The following is a 20,366-nucleotide window of genomic DNA, read 5'->3' as shown; positions in this document are numbered from 1 at the left end:
ACTGTAGGACTTGGGGCTCTGACCTATGCCCCTAGGAGGGTCCTTGAACCTAGATCCTGAGTCAGACTGATTTGTGTGTGGACAGAAGCAGGACTTGGGCTCAAACCTTACTCGGAGCCCGGATTTGGGTGCAGTGTACCGATCAGCTGCAGGGTAGACACAGACTCTTAGTATGCAGCAGGCTAAGTGTTCATGTAGACAAACCCTTCGAGATTATGATGCCCAATATCAATTGAAATTAATGTCAGAAATGCATCCAGTTTCCTTAGGATTGGTTCATTTCTCACCTTCAATTTCATGCCCTAGATATGAGCATAAAAAAAAAAATTCATTCCTTTTCTTTGTTGCTAGCTTACTGCAATAGAAAGAGACTGAATGGTGGTGTCTGAGTTGCAATTTTCAAAGGTATCCAAGGTGTTGCATTTTGTTGGGAGATGAGCAACGAATTCCCTTGGGCTCCTTTGAAGATGTATATCTGAATGTTTCAATAGAGTTTGGTGGCAAAAGTCAGATATGAAATGGAAATGGAATGTGAGTGAAGATGCAAGTACTCGATATACATGAAGGCAATAGACAAGGGAAGGAAAGGAAGGGGAGCTGGTTTTTGCTGGGACTAGTGTCGCTGGGTGTATAACGATGCAGAGAAGCTGGTGTTTGGAAGTGGCACCAGGTTGCCTGTTGAACCGAGGAAGTATCCTGTTATTGCATTCAGAATTTCTGTTACCTGTGATGATGGCACAAGACATTGAACAACGTGACTGAACCAGGCTCACTGAACCAAAATGGAAACAGCCGAGCGAGACTGAAAATGGGTTTCAGTTGTGACAAAAACCCCATTTTATTTTATTTTTTTTTAAACAACATTTTTCTTCAGAAGGTTTCAGGTTTGGCTGAAAAACAAAAAAGCAGGTCACATCTGATTTTTTTCAATTTTTTTTTAAAAAAGCAAATTTTTTAATTTTGATTTTCAGATTTTTGTACATGAACCTGAAAAACTTCATTGACATCGGGCCCTTCCCACAGAACTTTCCATTTTCACCAAAGGAGGGAAATTTTATTGAAAAAAAAAATTTCAAATGAAAAATTACAACCAGCTTTAGAATTTTTTACAGCCAATGTTGTTGCCTTTTAAACCCAAATACTATACATTTGCATGGCCAGCAGGGAATTGATTTACCCATATGTGTGTGATAATCTCTTTTCTTTCACGGGATGAAAACGTAGCATGTGGAATTCCTGGCCATCAAGCTCACATGATGTGAGAGTCTCTGGTATGTTTCAGGATTCGAAAGGAAGGCTGGGTTTATGATTAAAACCCAGAACTGGAACTCCAGAGATCTGGAGTACATTTCTGACTCTTTTACAGTCCGCCCGTGAGACCTTGGGCCAATCATGCAGGGCTAGATTTTTAAAGGTACTTCAGTGCCTAACTCCCATTGATTGACATGGATTGCAAGTACCTAAATACCTTACAAATCACGCCTTGGTGCCTCCTTTCTCCCTGTGTGACAAACCTTCCTTTTTGCTCTTCCTTCTCTGTATGGCGTGGCTGCCACAGTGCTGGATTGGGACCCAAGAGTTGTGGGTTCTAGTTCTGGGTCCTATGATCTTGGGCAACTTGCTTTAATTGTAATTTTCAAAGAAGCCCAAGGGATTAGGTACCTAAGTCCCATTGTATTTCACCGCCTTGAAGCGTTTTTGAAAATTCCAGCTTTAATCTCTCCGTACCTCAGTTTCCCCTTCCACTTTTTGTTAGTCTTCTCTGTTTAGATTTTAAGCTCTTGGGGAAGGGAACTGTCTCTCACCATGTGTGTGTGCAGCTTCTGGCACACGGGGACCTCTGAGAATGACAAAGAGTCATAATAGAGAATATTAGAGCAGTAGGGAATGGCAGAGAGAAACTCCAGCCGTGTGGGGAGCCCTCTGCGAGGGAGCGGACAGTTTATGTAAAGTGTTTGGTGACAGTGTAACTCTGGCAGGAGGCAGCTTATGTTTGGGGATGGCACTCACCTCATAGTAATTCCAAGTAAGTCTGGAGGAGAAAAGCCTGGTCTGGGACTATACACAGGTTTTCCTAAGTCTTTCCAGATTGGCTCAGATTCTCCTACCAGTGACCCCAGTAAATCCAGAGTGTTTCCACTGAGTCCGGACAATAAGCCTGGATAAACCCCAGTGTAGCACAGATCAGATTCTTTCACTCTTGTCCGCTGAATTCCAACCATGCGTTGGCTGAAGGATTAAGAGAAGAAATATGCTTAAATAAGCTCCATTAGGTTCAGGGATTCATCAGCCCTGAATGTTCTCTCATGTCAATGAGTAATATTTATAGGATGAGTTTGAAGGACACTGCTACAAATGCAGACTCAAGATTTGGTGTGAGCACTCAGAAGTTATGGTTATGTAGATAGATAGATCACAAGTTCCCCGCTTGGTCCACTCTATAATGCCGTCACTTTCTGGGAATTAGTGCTAGATGTTTTAGCCCTCTCTGTGAAGAGACATACATTAAAGAGATGGTGATGTAAATTGCATTCACTTGGTTTTTGCTATTATGTGTGTCACTGTGTTAACACTGTAGGCAACTGGAAATTTATCTTTGGGAGTGGGACTAAATTGGTAGTGAAGCCTGGTAGGTGGTGATATTTTGTGCATTCTCTGAGAAATGAATGGTTTCAGAGTAGCAGCCGTGTTAGTCTGTATTCGCAAAAAGAAAAGGAGGACTTGTGGCACCTTAGAGACTAACCAATTTATTAGAGCATAAGCTTTCGTGAGCTACAGCTCACTTCCTCAGATGCATATCGTGGAAACTGCAGCAGGCTTTATATATACACAGAGAATATGAAACAATACCTATTCCCACCCCACTGTCCTGCTGGTAATAGCTTATCTAAAGTGATTTCCAGCACAAATCCAGGTTTTCTCACCCTCCACCCCCCCACACAAATTCACTCTCCTGCTGGTGATAGCCCATCCAAAGTGACAACTGTTTACACAATGTGCATGACAATCAAGCTGGGCTATTTCCTGCATAAATCCAGGTTCTCACATCCCCCCCACCCCCATACACACACAAACTCACTCTCCTGCTGGTAATCCAAGTTTGGATGGGCTATCACCAGCAGGAGAGTGAATTTGTGTGGGGGGGTGGAGGGTGAGAAAACCTGGATTTGTGCTGGAAATCACTTTAGATAAGCTATTACCAGCAGGACAGTGGGGTGGGAATAGGTATTGTTTCATATTCTCTGTGTATATATAAAGCCTGCTGCAGTTTCCACGATATGCATCTGAGGAAGTGAGCTGTAGCTCACGAAAGCTTATGCTCTAATAAATTGGTTAGTCTCTAAGGTGCCACAAGTCCTCCTTTTCTTTTTGAGAAATGAATGTGTTTGTTTCCAATGACTGATAACCAACTGGCATTTTTGGAGGAATATAGAAAGAGAGATGCTGTTATTTGCCAGAAATAGCAATGATGTAGAAATGAAATTTAAGTGTAAATTGGAATTCGGAGATTAAGCAAAAAGAAAGAAAAGAATGAAGGAAAGAAAATAGTCAGAGAACTAGAGATTATAAAGCGCTCACAGCATGTGTGTCTAGAAGGAAAGACGTACCATTATAATTAGCCACAACCGGCTCACATGCAGATAGTGCTCTTGTTTCTCAATCACCTTCTCTCTGCAATCAGATTCCAGGGCATGTCCATTAAGAATCAGGATGCCAGTAGGTTAGGGCCCATGTTAATTTCCCCTGAAGGAAACAGACAGAGGAGAAGACTATGGGTCCTGAAATGGGTTTGGTTTTACTGAAAATTTTCTTCAAAAGATTTCAGACTTTTGTTGAACAAATGAAAACAGAAAATAAATCAAATAAAATCTGAAAAAAAAGTAACCCCCCCAAAAAGGAAAGTTTTTTATTTTCAGTTTTTGGATGAAAACCCCCAAAATTGCATATTGGACCCTTCCCTGAAAAAATTCCATTAGGCTAAAACAGCCATTTTTCATCAAAAATATATTTTTGGTGAAAGAGTATACCCAGCCCTGGAAACACTACTGGCACCAAAGAGACCCGCCAGCTGCCTGGGGAGCCCTCTGCGAGGGAGCGGACAGTTGGTGTAAAGTGTTTGGTGATGGTGTAACTCCCCGGCAGCGGTGGTTTGGGGAAGCTCATGTTTGGGGCTGGAACTCACTTGAGAGTCATTCCAAGTAAGCCTTGAAGTGAAAAGCCTGGCCTGGAAATATACACAGTTTTTGCTAAGTCTTTCCAACTGGGCTCAGATTCTCCTATGAGGGACACAAGAGTAAATCCACAGTATTTCCATTAAGCCCAGAGAGTTAGCATGGATTCCCCCCAGTGTATTGTAGATCCAACTCTTTTTACTCTAGTCAGCTGAATGCCAACCCTGCATTCACTGAAGGACTAAGACGAGTAATAAGCTTAAATAAGATCCATTTGATTCAGGGATTCATTACCCCTAAATGCTCTCCCATGTCAATAAGTTATATTCATAGGATGAGTCTGAAGGACACTGGTTGGGGTTTTGATACAGATGCAGACTCAGAATTTGCCATAAGCACTCAGAAGTTATAATGGTTACATAGATCGATCGATCCATCGATCAATGTATGGAGATCACTAGCTAGATCACAAATTGCCCGTTTGGTACACTCTTTAATGATTTCACTTTGTGGGAATTAGTGCTAGATTTTTTAGTCCTCTGTGTGGAGAGACATACATTAAACGAGATGGTGATGCAAATTGCATTCACTTGGTTTTTGCTATTACATGTGTCACTGTGTTAACGCTGGAGGCAACCAGAAAGTCATCTTTGGGAGTGGGACTAAATTGGTAGTGAAGCCTGGTAGGTGGTGATATTTTGTGCATTCTCTGAGAAATGAATGTGTTTGTTTCAAATGACTGATAACCAACTGGGATTTTTTGAGGAACATAGAAAGAGAGATGCTGTTATTTGCCAGAAATAGCAATGAAGTAGAAATGAAGTTTAAGTGTAAATGGGAATATGAAGATTAGGCAAAAAGAATGAAAAGAATGAAGGGAAAAAAAAGAGTGAGGGAACTAGATATGAAAAAGCGCTCACAGCATGTGTTTGTAGAAGGAAGGAACATCATTATAATTAGCTACAAACGGCTTACACAAAGATAGTGCTCTTGTTTCTCAATCATCTTCTCTCTGCAATCAGATTCCAGGGCATGTCCATTAAGAATCAGGATGCCTGTAGGTTAGGCCTAGGTTAATTTCTCCTGAAGAAAACAGACTGAGGGGAAGATTAATGCTTCGTCCTGATCAGTTATTGTAAAGCATTGCATGACTGTGTAAATACAGGCAACTATGGGAAATTTATATTCGGGCAGGGGACTAGATTGATGGTAACACCAAGTAAGTAAAAAACAAACGAAAGGATTTAAAAATACGAACAATCATCATTCCTCCTCTACATTGTCCTTTCATCCTCAGCTTTGCTTTTGATCCAGATCTGTCTATCTATCATCTGCATGAGGAGAGAAAGAAGGAAATGGATGCAAAAATGGATGCAAAGGCATGGGGATAGCTGGCTAGCTAGATTTTGCAGAGGGAAGAACAGGTAGACTGACAGACGTCTGAACAGGGAAACAAAAAAGCTAAGGATTTTGATGCCCAATCCCAATTGAAATAAATGTCAGATGTCTGTTCAAATCTCCTAGGTAGTTTCAGTATCTCAGCCTAAATCTCACACGCTTGAGTCAATCATTTAAAAACTTCATTCCCTCCCATTACAGCAAGTTTGGTGTTACAGAAAGGTTGTGGGTGTCTGAGGCTGCAATTTTCACAGCCATCCCAGACTGTTAGGCACAGAACTCCTCTTGCATTTCATTGGGAGATGAGCACCTAATTCCCTTTGGTTCCTTTGAAAATCCCAGTGAGGATGTTGCAATAGGATTTGTTTTGGTATGAAATGGAAATGGGATGTAGGTAAAGATGAGACTATTAGGAATACATGAGGGCAATAAAGAAAGACAGGGAGATTCAATGTATGTTTTTTGTTGGGCCTTTTATCACTGTGTGGATACGAATGTAGACAAGCAGGTATTTGGAAGTGGAACCAGGTTAAATGTGAAACCAAGTGAGTATCCTGATTGTTTGTTCAATAATTTCTTTTATTATTAAAAAAAAGCGGGGGGGAATGAACTTTATGGACACAATTGAACTGTGTTCACTGCAATAGATTTCAGGAACCAAATGTCCAAGAGGGAAATAAGCAGAGTGAATCAGAAAATGGTTTTTCTTCACACGTAAAATTCTGATGAACCCAAAAGGTGTTTGGTTTTACTGAAACTTTTCTTCAAAAGATTTCAGAGTTTTGTTCAAAAATAAGAAAACACAAGAAATTCAGCAAAAATCTGGGAAAAAAAATTAACCAAAAAAGAACATGGAAATGTTTTTGTTTTCAGTTTTTAGATGAAATCTCCCAAATGTTATTGATATTGGACATTTCCCTGGAAAAATTCCACTTTGCTAAAACACCGTTTTTCAAAAATACATTCTCACTTAAAAATTATAACCACCTCCAGAAACACTATTGGCACCAAAGAGACCTGTCAGCTGCGCGGGAGCCCTCTGCGAGGGTGCGGACAGTTGGTGTAAAGTGTTTGGTGATGGTGTAACTCCGGCAGCGGAGGTTTGGGGAAGCTCATGTTTGGGGCTGGAACTCACTTGAGAGTCATTCCAAGGAAGTCTTGAAGAGAAAACCTGGGTCTGCAAAAATACACGGTTTTTCCTATGTGTTTCCAACTTGGTTCAGATTTTCCTATCAGTGACCCGAGAGTAAATCCAGAGTATTTCCACAAGTCCACAGTATTAGACTGGATTCATCCCAGTGTATCCTAGATCCGATTCTTTTCACTCTATTTTCACATGTTTCAGCTGAATGCCAACCCTGCCTTGGCTGAAGGGCTAAGACAAGTAATATGCTTAAATAAGATCCATTTGATACAGGGATTCATTACTCCTAAATGTTCTCCCATGTCAATAAGTTATATTTATGGGAAGTGTTTGAAGGACATTGGTTGTGGGTTTTGATAGAGATGCAGACTCAGGATTTGGTGTGAGCATTCAGAAGTTATGGTGAGATAGGTAGTTAGATAAATTGATCAATCACCAGTTGCCTGCTTGGTCCACTCTATAATGACTTCATTTTCTGGGAATTAGTGCTAGGTATTTTAGCCCTCTGTGTGGAGAGACATACATTAAACGAGATGGTGATGCAAATTGCATTCACTTGGTTTTTGCTATTACATGTGTCACTGTGTTAACGCTGGAGGCAACCGGAAATTCAACTTTGGGAGTGGGACTAAATTGGTAGTGAAGCCTGGTAGGTGGTGATATCTCATACATTCTCTGACATGTAAAAGTGTTGGTTTCAGATAGCTGATAACCAACTGGGATTTTTGGAGGTACATAGAAAGAGAGATGCTGTTATTTGCCAGAAACATCAATGAAGTAGAAATGAACTTTAAATGTAAATGGGAATATTGAGATTTGGCAAAAAGAATGAAGGAAATGAAAGAGTGAGGGAACCAGAGATTAAAAAGTCCTCACAACACATGTGTGTAGAAGGAAAGTGTGTGCCATTATAATTAGCCACAACCTGCTCACACACAGATAAGCACAATAAGCAGATGGAGCTCCTGTTTCCCAATCACCTTCTCTTTGCAATCAGATTCCAGGGCATGTCCATTAAGAATCAGGATGCCTGTAGGTTAGGGCCCATGTTAATTTCTCCTGTAGGAATCAGACTGAGAAGATTAATGCGGCTTCCTGACCTGTTATTGTAAAGCATTGCATGACTGTGTAAATACAGACACTTGGAAATTTATATTCGGGCAGGGGACAAGATTGACTGTAACACCAAGTAAGTAAAAAACAAACTAAAGGATTTAAAAATATGAACAATTATAATTTGTCTTCCACATTGTCCTTTCATCCTCGGCTTTGCTTTTGATCCAGATCCATCTATCTATCATCTACGTGAGGAAAGAAAGAAAGAAAGAAAGAAAGAAAGAAAGAAAGAAAGAAAGAAAGAAAGAAAGAAAGAAAGAAAGAAAGAAAGAAAGAAAGAAAGAAAGAAAGAAAGGAAGATTGATTCAAAGGCGTGGGGATAGATAGATAGATAGATTAGATAATTTTGCAGAGGGAGGAACGGGTAGACTGACAGATGGCTGGATGGGCAAGCAGAAAGGCTAAATATTTTGATGCCCCACTACCAATTGAAATAAATGTCAGGTGTCTGTTCAAATCTCCTAGGCAGTTTCAACATCTCAACCTAAATCTCACACACTCGGTTCAATCATTTAAAAACTCTTCATTCCCTCTCATTACAGCAAGCTTTGTGTAAAAGAAAGGTTGTGGGTATCTGAGGCTGCAATTTTCAAAGGCATCCCAGACTGTTAGGCACAGAACTCCTCATGCATTTCATTGGGAGTTGAGCACCTAAATCCTTTGGGTTCCTTTGAAAATCCCAGTGTGAATGTTGCAATAGGATTTGGTAGGAAAAGTCTGTGTATAAAATGGAAATGGAATGTAATTGAAGATGAGTTTATTTGGAATTCACGAAGGCAATAAACAAAGGAATGGAGATTAAATGCATATTTTTTGGTTGGGCCCCGTATCACTGTGTGGATAGTAATGTAAACAAGCAGGTTTTTGGAAGTGGAACCAGGTTAAATATGAATCCTAGTGAGTATCCTGATTATTGAATTAATCATTTTTAAAATTATAAATATGGGGTGAAGGGAATGATGTATATGGACACAATTTGCCTGTGTTCACTGCAGTTGATTTCAGGAACCAAATGTCCATGATGGAAATAAGCAGAGTGAGTCAGAAAATGGTTTTTGTTCACATGTAAAATTCTGATGAAAACCAAAATGTGTTTGGTTTTTCTGAAACTTCTCTTCAAAAGATTTTAGATTTTTGTTGACAAAATTAAAACTGAAAAAATTCAGAACACAATCTGAAAAAAAACCTAACCAAAAAAATGGAGTTTTTCTCCAGTTTTTGGATGAAAACCCCCAAATGTTACTGATATGGAGCATTTCCCTGGAAAAATTCCATTTGGCTGAAACACCATTTTTAATTGAAAAATACGTTTGCAATTAAAAATTATAACGAGCTCTAGAAACGATATTGGCATCAAAGAGACACTCGAGCTGCGTGGGGAGCCCTCTGCGAGGGAGCAGACAGTTTATGTAAAGTGTTTGGTGATGGTGTAACTCCGGCAGTGGTGGTTCTGGGAAGCTCATTTTTGGGGCTGGAACTCACTTGAGAGTCATTCCAAGTAAGTCTCAAAGAGAAAATAAATGGTCTGCAAACGTACACAGGTTTTCCTAAGTCTTTCCAATGGGCATCAGTATTGCAAGAGTGTCTTGTACGGTGCATTAATAGAAGAGGAAGGTTGGTCTTGTGGGGAGTGCACTGGCTGGGTGCTTAGGGGATTTGGTTTCATTTCTGGGTCTACTGCAGGCTTCCTCTGTGACCTTGATAAAGTCACTTCATCTCTTTGTGCCTTGATAGCCCAGAAGTGATCATTCTTCATTTGTCTAGCTTGGTTGTAAGCGATTTGGGGGCAGGAACCATCTGTCATTATGTGTCTGTGCAGTGGCCAGCAGACACATAAGGGGCTCCTTGGAGGTCCAGTAATACAAATGGTAAAGGATAATAATAGATGAAGGCGGGACTAGCGGAGAGAAAGTCCAGCTGCAGTCTGAATGTCAAAGGGCGCCTGCGTGGCCGGTGACCGTGTGTGTAAAGTGGTTTCGGATGGTGTAGGTCAGGAGGCAGCAGTTACGGGAAGGCTGTGTTGGGGGATGGCACTCACCTGACAGTAATTCCAAGTCAGTCTTTGAGAGAAAGGAACGGCTCAGATTCTACTGTCCGTGATGCGAGTGGAGATCCAGAGTAATTCCATTAACTTCAGCAGAGTTGGCCTGGATTCACAGCAATGTAACAGACATCAGAATCTAGAAAAATAGCTTTGCCTTCCAGTTGCATGTCAATCAGTTGACTACATCCAAGTCTGCATTGGCAGAAAGAATCACCCTAGATATGCTTAAAATAGATCCATTAGATTCAGTCATCTATCGAAACTTGATTCCCCCCCCCTCCCCATTTCAGTAATGTTATTTTGATAGGAAGATACAGATTCAGACTCATATTTTGATGTAAGCATTCAGACATTATGAGGAGGAGGGCTGCAAGGTAGATAAATAGACAGATCTTATTTGCCAGAAACAAGTCAGTGACATAGAAATGAAATTTTCTTGAAAGTCAGAACAGGGAAATTATTGAAAGGCAATATACAAAATGAAGGGAGAAAGATGTGAGAGAAAGAGAGATCAAAAACTCTTGAAACGTGTCTGTAAAAAGAAAGAGCATGTTGTTATAGTTAGCGACACATGGAACATACACAGCTAGAGTTCTTGTTTCTAAATTGCCTTCTCTCTGCAATCAAATTCCAGCCCCTGCCCACTAATAATCAGAATGCCTGTTTGTTAGGGCCTTTGTTAATTTCCCCAGCAGGAGAGATACTGAGCAGAAGGTTAAAGTTTCTCCCTGAACGGTTTTTGTAAAGCGTTTCCTGGCAGTGTAAATAAAGACAGCTATGGGAAATTAATATTCGGGCAGGGGACAAGATTAACTGTGAAGCCAGGTAAGTGAGAAAAACAAACCAAAACACATGACTGATTGACAGATATCACCAATAATCAGATCTCCTGCATTGTCCATTTATCCTCACATTTATTTGTTGATCTCAATAGATAGATCCATCTATTTAAATTGTTCAGCTAGGAGAACAAACTCTTCATCTACATTGTAAACAGGCATTTTTAACGGTCTATATCCCCATGGAGAGGATGTCTGAAAGATCTGGGACAGTGATAAACAGAAATAGAAAGTGAGAGACCAACAGGCAAGACAGACAGGCAAAGAATGAGAAAGAGAGAGAATTTTCCCTTCCAACCCAAGCTATGGTATGTCTTAGGTCGATCAGTTCTTTCATATAGATTCCTGACCTACATGCTTCGGTTCTGGAATCTGCACAGGTTGAGTCCTGGATAGGGAAAAGCAGCTGAGGTGGAGACTCAGAGGGACTGCAGAGTAGGAGACGGGTTTCGAAATGCCGTTAAGCAGTGTGTGACTACAGGGGCTGGCTATGACAAGTGCCTGCAGTTCGGGAAAGGCACAAAGTTAAATGTTAGACCGAGTAAGTGCATCTTCGATTTTAAACTTTTCAAAGTACCAAAAGGAGGGAGAGGGCTAGATCCTGCATTCAACAGAGGCCAGCTGGGCTCTGGCCCATTCTCTCAAATGGAGGGACAGCAGTTTACACCAGTTGTGGATCTGGCCCTTTATTTTGATCAAACTTTACATTAAGTTTCTTTGTATAATTGGTTTATTAGGGGCTGATAAGTTATTACTAGTTTTTCTAACAAATAGTTATTGAGTAGTTACAGATTGCATTAGAGTCCCACAAGTGAAAAGATTGCTTATAACCATGCATCATATAAAAAGGGATGGGCCGTTTATATACCACATCTGTGTGGTGATTAAACCTTCCTCTGAAGCATTTGATTCTAGCCTCTGTCAGAGTCAAGACTCTAGATTTGATGGCCCTTGGATCAGTTCCCACACTTCTATGTTGCTAGAATGACTTCCATTCATATGCTTCTAACACACGCTGCTTATGCCTAAAACATCTGATAACAGGCTTATAACCTCTGTTCATCATGTACAAACTATTTATGCACTTGAGTAGAAAGAGTGAGCATTTTTTCCCTACTGCACTGACAGTCAGGGGAAGGAATAACTCAGCTCAAGATATGTTCCACTATCTTCAGTGGGAAATTTTGTTTTTCAAACCTGGTAAGACGAACATAGGAAATGCACCCATTTCATGGGGAGACATCACACATTTCCACATGCTAATACTTATTGCTGTCTGCAGGATTGTCTTGTGCACAAGAAGTGCACAGAATAACTGAGCAATAGCCACCCCTTTGCCTGCATTAAAAGGTTAGATGCTGTGTGCACTCTGGATCAAAATGCTTTGTGCGGATGTTCCCATTGTGTGGCAATTGTGCCTCTGTGAGGTGGTACCCTTGATTGCATTTCTGATTATTCTCATTTGCATTGCACTAATGTCTAGCATACAGGTGGTTGGGATTTTTTAATTACAATATTTTTTACAGAAAAATGCAGATTCTTTGGGGAAAAAAACTGTCTGCAGGAAAGGGTCGGTTTTGCTGGATTTCCTGACTCCAAAAAAAAAAAGTCGGAAAAAAGTTTCAAAATTGATTTTGACATTGCAAAACTAAACGTTTCATTTTTTCGGTTCAAAATGACTTTTTGTTTAGAAACGTAACTTCATCTACACTGAAAAAAATAGTTAAAATAAAGGTCAAAATCAAAACAAAATATTCAGAAATTATATAAACAAAAGTGACCCGAAGTAAAAACGAAAAGAAGTCAGTTCATTAGTTCATGAAAATCTGGGACAGAATTTTTTTTTCAAAATCCCCCAAATTCTCCCGGGACAGGAGAATAGTTATCCACTCAGCCCTAGGGTGCACTAATCAAGACTGGGACCCCATGGTGCCAGGCACATTGAGAGAGACAATCTCCACCCTAAACAGTAGACAAGAGAGACAAAGAGGGAAGATATTTAGATCCATTTTTCAGATAGGGAAAATGAATCAGAGAGAAACTGTCTGGGCTTTTCAAAGGGGATTTCAAGGAAATTTGGGTATCTAACTCCCTTAAGCTTTTTGAATATCCCAGCCATAAGACTTATTTACTGAAGAGATTATTTTAGAGGGTGTCACTCAGAGAGTGGGTTTTTGTAGAAGGGTTTGTGGCTGTGTGACATATGGCAATAGGGAACCGGTGTTTGGATCAGGGATGTTTTTAAATGTTAAACCAAGTAAGTAAAACAAAACCTTTTTAATCTAACAGGGAACATTTTCAAAGTCACAAGATGCATTTAGGATCTGAATTCTCATTATGATTCAAACTCCGTTAAACCCAACTGAAAATACCAGCCTCCTACTGGATGAATCATGAGTTGGCAATTCTTCCAAGGTAATTAGCTAAACATTTTGGAGTCAATGGGTAGAATTTTCAAAGCACCAAGTGACTTAAGAACCTAAGTTCCAGTTTTAAAAGTTTCTTAGGCGCTTAAGGCTCATTGAAACTCCAAAGCTTGCCTCTTTTATCTACAGAAGCTGGACAAATCAAAGATAATGAAACCGTAGCCACTTTGTTTAGGTGCCTAAGTCACTTTTGAAAATGGGATCTTGGCTTCTAAGATAGCTAGGTGCTTTTGAAAATTTTACCCAACAACTACTAATTAAGGGTAAGATTTTCAAAATTTCCTTAGGCATTTTTGAACACTCCAAACAAAGATTTGTTTATGATTAGAGCTGGAAAAAATATTTAAATGTTTTTTGAAAACTAAAAAAAATTCAGCAAAATTGGGGAAAAAAAACAAAATGTTTTTTCTTGTTTTTCTCATTTGGTTTCTGAGTTATTTGTTTTATCATCATTCCCTCTCTTCTTTCATTCACAAAACATAAAAAAAGGAAAAAAAATGGAGAGAAGTAAAAAGAAAAGGAAAATTGAAACCTCAAACAAAAATCTGAAAATAACAAAACAAAAATTGAAAGTGATTTTTTTGGGGGGAAATTTTCAATAAATGAGAAAATATTCATTTTCAAAACCTTGCAGAATGAAAATGATTTTAATTTTTCAAAAATATCACCAGCACCTTCTACCCTTCCGTTCTCCAAGGATCAAACCCTAGATTCACTGAAGTCAGTGAGAATTTTGCCATTGACTTCAATAGGGCCAGCATTTCATCGTAAGTTTCCATTGCACTAAGACAGATGGTGGTGGAACAGCTGCGAATGTAGGTTCAAAGAGAGCAACAAATAGTTACGTGAGCAGTTTTTGTAAAGGTTCTTGTGACAGTGATAATAAAGGATACAGCGAGAAGCTCACGTTCGGGAGTGGGACCAGCCTCTCCGTAAACCCAAGTGAGTCCTGAAGGGAAAAGAGAGTGTCTCTAAATATCTTTCAGATGAAAAGAGGCGAGATCCTCAGCTACTGTAAATAAAGTTTGCATGTTTTTCTAAAAGATCTGTCTTGGAATTGTCACAATGGTCTCTTCTGATTCTATGAAAGTCTCTCCATTGACTTCAGCAGAGGATCTGCCCCCAAAACACAATGTTATCTTTTGTTATTTAAAATATTGGTTTTGAGTCGAATGGTTCCTTGCTGGACAGATGTGTGGCATGATGATACCGATCGGTTTGTGTGTGTTGGGGGGCTATTATGCTAGCTTGAAATAGTGAAAAGTTCTTTGAGGATTTCAAATACATGAAATTCAGCAGGAAAAGTTTCCGAAGGAGAAGCTGTAGAGAATCGCCTTGGCTGTATAAACCAGCAGCGGTGTACATGTTACAGACAAGTGGGAGGAGGGTTAGTCTGGGGAGTAAAGACTGACCCTGGCTCAGGACTCCTGGGTTCAACATTTCCCTCATCACAAAGCCAGCAGGGCTATCTATCAATTTACATTTCCTCTTGGCTCAGTATGTAGATCAGAATGGTCTGGAGCACAAAACCAGACATGCAGCTGTGAAATGGCCTCTTTCTATTGTCCCCCTGATAATTGTTGCAAGGCACACTTCTCATGAGGCTAAATAATTTAGGGTTGAAACACTGCATAGGCTCTGCCACAGAATTCCTGTGTAACCTCGGGCAAGTCTCTTCATCTCTCTGTACTTCAGTTCCCTATTTATCAAGTAGACATAATGATACTTCTTTTCCTCCCAGGGGGTCTGTGTAGAGAGAAGCCCTAAATAGCTGGGAGGGAGTCAGAGACTAGAGTAGTTAAGACTTAGAAATGTATTCACCATAGATAGATAGACAGATAGATAGATGCCCGAAGAGGTCTTTTCCAATTCTAATGTTATGATTCCATAGTACACAATTGTTTTGTTGCTAGATAATCATCAGATCATCAGGAAGTTGGTGTGAGGTGCATTGCAGGTTTCTGGAGGGGCTAGGAAACGAGCAGTGACTCATAAAAGACCCTTTTTGTAAGGGGGATTGTCACAATGCTTCTTCAGAATATGCAGACAAACTTATCTTTGGAAAGGGAACTAAACTGCTGATTGAACCTGGTAGGTACTTTCAGCCATTATGGTCCAGAGAGATTCCAGCCATGTGGGGTTGTCAGCAGGAATCTCTGGAGCTGGTGTAAACTGGGCATACCTCCATTGGAGTCAGTGGGCCAGATCCCCAGCTGATGGAAATCAGCCATAGCTCCATGGTCAATGGGGACTGGTCCTCAGTTGGTATAAACCAATCACAGCCCCATTGGAGTCAATGCGGTGGGATCCCAGCGGTTGTGCATTGATGCAATGCCACTGAAATCAATGGGTCAAGTGGCAGTTTACATGAGCTCAGGATCTTATCCAAAATCATCAGGATCCTACTTTGCCCCCAAACTTGTAATCCCTGCTAAGGCAGGTTACAAGGCTAGAGTAAGCGAGGGGAGTTTTTGCTTGACCCTAAATCACTGTGCCATATAGAGGAGGAGCAGAGAAGTTGATTTTTGGATCTGGCACTAAACTGATTGTCCGGCCAAGTAAGTGACAAGGGTGAGGGCAGCAAAAGATTATTTTTCTATGAAGAACTGCTTGGCAGTTCTCTTCATTTGCCTCACTTTGTATTGATCTGTTGCTTTTGTTTCTGGGACTAGATTCAGGAGGAGAAGCAGGTATAGAAAAGAGCTGGGGTGTTCAAAAAAGCCTAAGGGAGTTAGGCACCAAATTCCCACTGAAATCCCATGGAGGTCAGACTGGATGTTCTCCTGGACCCCTCTGGCCTTAAAAATCTATGACTCTTCTGCAGTAGGCGTGCTCTGAAATCCCAGCGCTCAGGGTTTCGTCTTGGCTTTGTCACTGTGCGGCTTCTGGACTGAACTGGAAACTCACCTTCGGCAAAGGCACAAAATTAACAGTGAACCCAGGCAGGCATGGACAAGGGCAGAGGTATCCCTGGAAAAATAGAAGGCTCAGATTCTGCTGTCGTCCTGAATCATGCTGAGTAGCCCCTTGCTCCTGGAGTAGACCCACTGAGGTCAAAAGAGCTATGCAGCTTCACACCAGCCAAGGGTCTGGCTCACTGGGCACAAGGGTCGCAGAATCAGGGTGTAAATATGCTTGCTAACAATAACTATGAGTCAGGCAGGAATTCTGGAGATACAAATCTGTGTGTTTCGCCTTAGCGAGGACAAGCTAGCTCACAGGCAGTCACATCAGATAGTCATTACATGGCTTGGGTTAAATCCTCCCCGATGGAACTCCCTTAACTCAATGAATTTGCACCAAAAGAAAGTTTGGCTCCTGGTTCTCTGTGAGGTGTAGGAATTTCTACTCCACTGTAACCTGTCAATCCTGCAAAAATAGCAAATGCCATGAGCCCCACTAGCGTTACGGTGAACGGTATCTATGGTTCTACCTTTACTCTGATTCTTGTAAAGACTGTTCATTGGGTAGATTTAGTTTATTCATGATCTGTGGATTAGTTGGTAACTACTGGATGGCAAGTGTATCTATCTATCTATCTATCTATCTAAACACTTTTGTTATGCTTTTGGTCAAACTACATTATTATAGCAACTCCTATGGGTAAACTAAACCTAACCTTTCTTTCTTTCTTTCTTTCTTTCTTTCTTTCTTTCTTTCTTTCTTTCTTTCTTTCTTTCTTTCTTTCTTTCTTTCTTTCTTTCTTTCTCATTTGTCTGTAGAGCTAGTAGCAAAATTAAAATTTTAGGCCAGATCTTCATTTCTTGGAAATCAGCACAGCTGATTGAATAGAATGAAACTATGCTGATTGACCCTAGCTGAGGATCTAGTCCCTTTGTTAGAGTATCACACTGTTAACGTATTATTTTTAGAAGAAGAGTCATAGTTGAATGTGGCCCTTTGTTGGTTCACTCATTTGTGTCAGCTCTGGAAAATGCTTTACAGAGGTGGCAAGCGAGGTTTTTGTTAAGGTTTTTATTACTGTGAGCGATAGCAACTACAAGGTCACCTTTGGAACTGGAACAAAGCTAGTAGTGAATCCCAGTAAGTATCAGGAATATTATTCAACATGTCTAATCAGGCAAGAACAAGAGGCCGTTCAATAAAAGGTGAAAGGCAGCAAATTTTAAAGAGCTAAAAATATTTACACATAATTAGCCTGTGGAACTCATTGCCACATAATACCACTGAGCTTGAAGGGATATTTTAAGAAATGGTTGGATATTTAGGAGTAGAGGACTGGAAGGGGCCTCATGAGACACTGAGTCTCCTCCCCTGTTATTGCAGGCAACCCTGGCATATAATCTCATTGATTATTGTGGGGGGATGTTCAAAGTGCCTCTGGTACTTAGGAGCATAAATGCTATTGATTCACAATGGAAAGAATACTCCTAAATCCCTTAGGTGCCTTTTGTAAAACTTCTTTGTACATGGATAATGGGAAGATTTTCAAATGTATCTACACCATTTTGGTGTCTATGCGCCACTGAAAGTCCTCGGGAGTTAGTTGCCTAGCTGACATTGGAACTTTTGAAAATCTCACCCAACGAGACCATGTGCGGATACTTTAGAGAGGGTGGAATGCAACAGAGATATAAATCTGCCTGCTTTAGAGCATGCGCCAGCCACTAAATGATGCGGAGTTAGGGAGAAACATCAGACTCCTGCACTACTCCCAATGTAGGGACGATTGTACATTCCTCGAGATAGTGGGTTCTAGTTATTGTTGGAGACTGGGCTAGATAGTCTCATCCACTCTGGCTATTCCTATGTTTCTATTTCTAAAAGGAGGCAGCGAGTTACATTTTATTGGGCTAAACTCACCCCTTTATTAAACTGACTGATCTGACTGGAGCTACACCTATGAAGAATTTAGTCCCATTATCCCTCTTGTTATAGCCACTCAGCAGTAATGACACAAGTCAGGGAATTCAAAGTGGACATTTATTTCAACAGCTGTGGTTGGTTCATTTACTTTATGTAAAACATATCCAAGATCACATGGGAAAAATAAGCTTTATTTTAAAGGCAACTTTTGTACAAACTAACTGGTCTCATGAACTTTTAGAGGGTTAAAAAATACCTGTCCTTATTGTGCAGCTAGGTGTGTTTGTGTATGGGGATAGATAGATAGATGGGGTGGATGGGGATAGATAGATAGATAGATAGATAGATAGATAGATAGATAGATAGATAGATAGATAGATAGATCGCAAGTTGCCCACTTGGGACACTCTATAATGTTTTCTCTGTGTGGGACTTATTGCTAGATGTTTTAGCCATATATGTGCAAAGAGAGCTGCATCAAAAGAGCTGACAATGTAAATTGAATTCACTTGGTTTTTATTATTGTCTGTGTCACTGTGTTAACTCTGGAGGCAGCTGGAAATACATCTTTGGGAATGGGACTAAATTGGCAGTGAAGCCTGGTAGGTGTTGATAATGTTTGTAAATATAAAAGTTTTTGTTTCAAATAACTGAAAATGAGGTGGGATTTTGGGGAGAAACATAGATAGACAGATGCCCTAAATCAACTACCTATATGTGTAAATTCAGTTCTGGTCAGAGTATTAAATTTGTAACTATTTGAGTATATTTTCAAAGGTACTTAGGCACCTGAAGGTGCTGAAAGGGCAACTTTCTAAAAGCACCTAGATGCCCAACTACCTTTGAATTAGGCAACTAGGCTGTTTTGAAAATCTTAGTAGGTGCTTATCTCTGTCTTCAGCTACCTAAACTCCTTTAAACTTCTGGTGCTAGATCCTTCACCCTCCGGTATTATGTGACGAAGGATGGAAGTGTAGGGAGCCTTCCACTGGACAGAAGAAGGCTCTTTTTTCTTGCTGTGTGGTTCTTGTAAAGCTATGAGCTGTTGTGGGGATTCTGGAGGATTCGGCACTAAACTAATTTTTGGAAAGGGAACGAAACTCTCTGTAAAACCGAGTAAGTTGTGAGGTGTTAACAGAGCTTCTATAAATGCAACCTACACAACATGAACTAGGAATTTCCAGAGGTGCTCAAATACTGTTGTGATGATCATCACATCATTGCCTAGAGCTGTAGATGGATTATGAATGGGCATAAGAGCTGGATAAATAAATCTGTTTTTAGATAGATAGATAGATAGATAGATAGATAGATAGATAGATAGATAGATAGATAGATAGATAGATAGATAGATAGATAGATAGATAGATAGGAAGGATGGACAAAAAATCAGAGATCGTTCTGTATCTATATCTACTCACTTAGGACTTCACTTCATTGTGGCTAATCTAGAGGAAAAGTAATGTTCATAACACTGAATTTATAATCGGTTAGGGGATATGGCAGTAATTCTTGTATGGGCCTAAACTCAGTTTTATAAGGAAAGAAAGCAATTCATGATCCCTGGGCCCTTAATCTTCTGTGCTATAGCAGCAAAGATGGAAAGGTAGGAAGCCTTCTTCTTTGGAGAAATAGGTTCCCTCTCTCTCATATACGGTTCTTGTAAGGTTGTGTATTGCTGTGGGAACTATGGGGGAAGCAGCACTAAGTTCATCTTTGGAAAGGGAACCAAACTCTCTGTTAAACCAAGTAAGTGGTTTTTGTACAGTATAATATATCAGATTGATATTCAAAATCACAATTACTAGAGATAGATAGATAGATAGATAGATAGATAGATAGATAGATAGATAGATAGATAGATAGATAGATAGATAGATAGATAGATAGATATTCGTGGGGATGGAGAGCTAAATCAGTTGATCTAGACTGTTTGCTAGCTAGCTAGCTAGATGGGGGATAGAGTGCTATACAAATGGCTATCTAAATCTCTCTATGTAGATAGACAGATACCAATTCATTACTTTAACATAACTCCTGTCCTGCAGTTTTCAAGATGATCTGTCAGGTTGGGTATGTAGCACCAATAAGTTTATGGACCAATAGTCAATTTCACTATGGAAATAAAATGATGAATAATGTTACATGGTAATTTCCCCCCTTCTCTCTTATGGGGGAAAATTAAGCAATTAAAGCCAATGGGACTCTTGCCAAAGATCTCAGTGGCCTGTGGATCATGCCTTTTGTGAACAAAGATGGGGAGGGCCTGGTCCCCTGTGCATGGTTATTGTAAGGCTGTGTGTTGCTGTGGGAATTATGGAGGAAGCAACACAAAGCTCGTCTTTGGGAAGGGAACAAAACTCTCTGTAATACCGAGTAGGTGGTTTTGCTTTCGCATTT

The 20,366-nt window shown here is 40.2% G+C and overlaps 1 gene segment (V, D, J or C); it reads left to right on the top strand.

The window, feature by feature from the left end:
- The window catches only part of LOC140896676 (T cell receptor alpha chain constant-like), a 113,261-nt gene that overhangs the window by 22,723 nt on the left and 70,172 nt on the right, over positions 1-20,366 (top strand).

This window comes from Lepidochelys kempii, chromosome 13, assembly GCF_965140285.1.
Source record: "Lepidochelys kempii isolate rLepKem1 chromosome 13, rLepKem1.hap1, whole genome shotgun sequence".
NCBI lineage: Eukaryota > Metazoa > Chordata > Testudines > Cheloniidae > Lepidochelys > Lepidochelys kempii.
The sequence above is the reverse complement of the archived record's forward strand: the minus strand, read 5'-3'. Positions and strand labels throughout refer to the sequence as shown.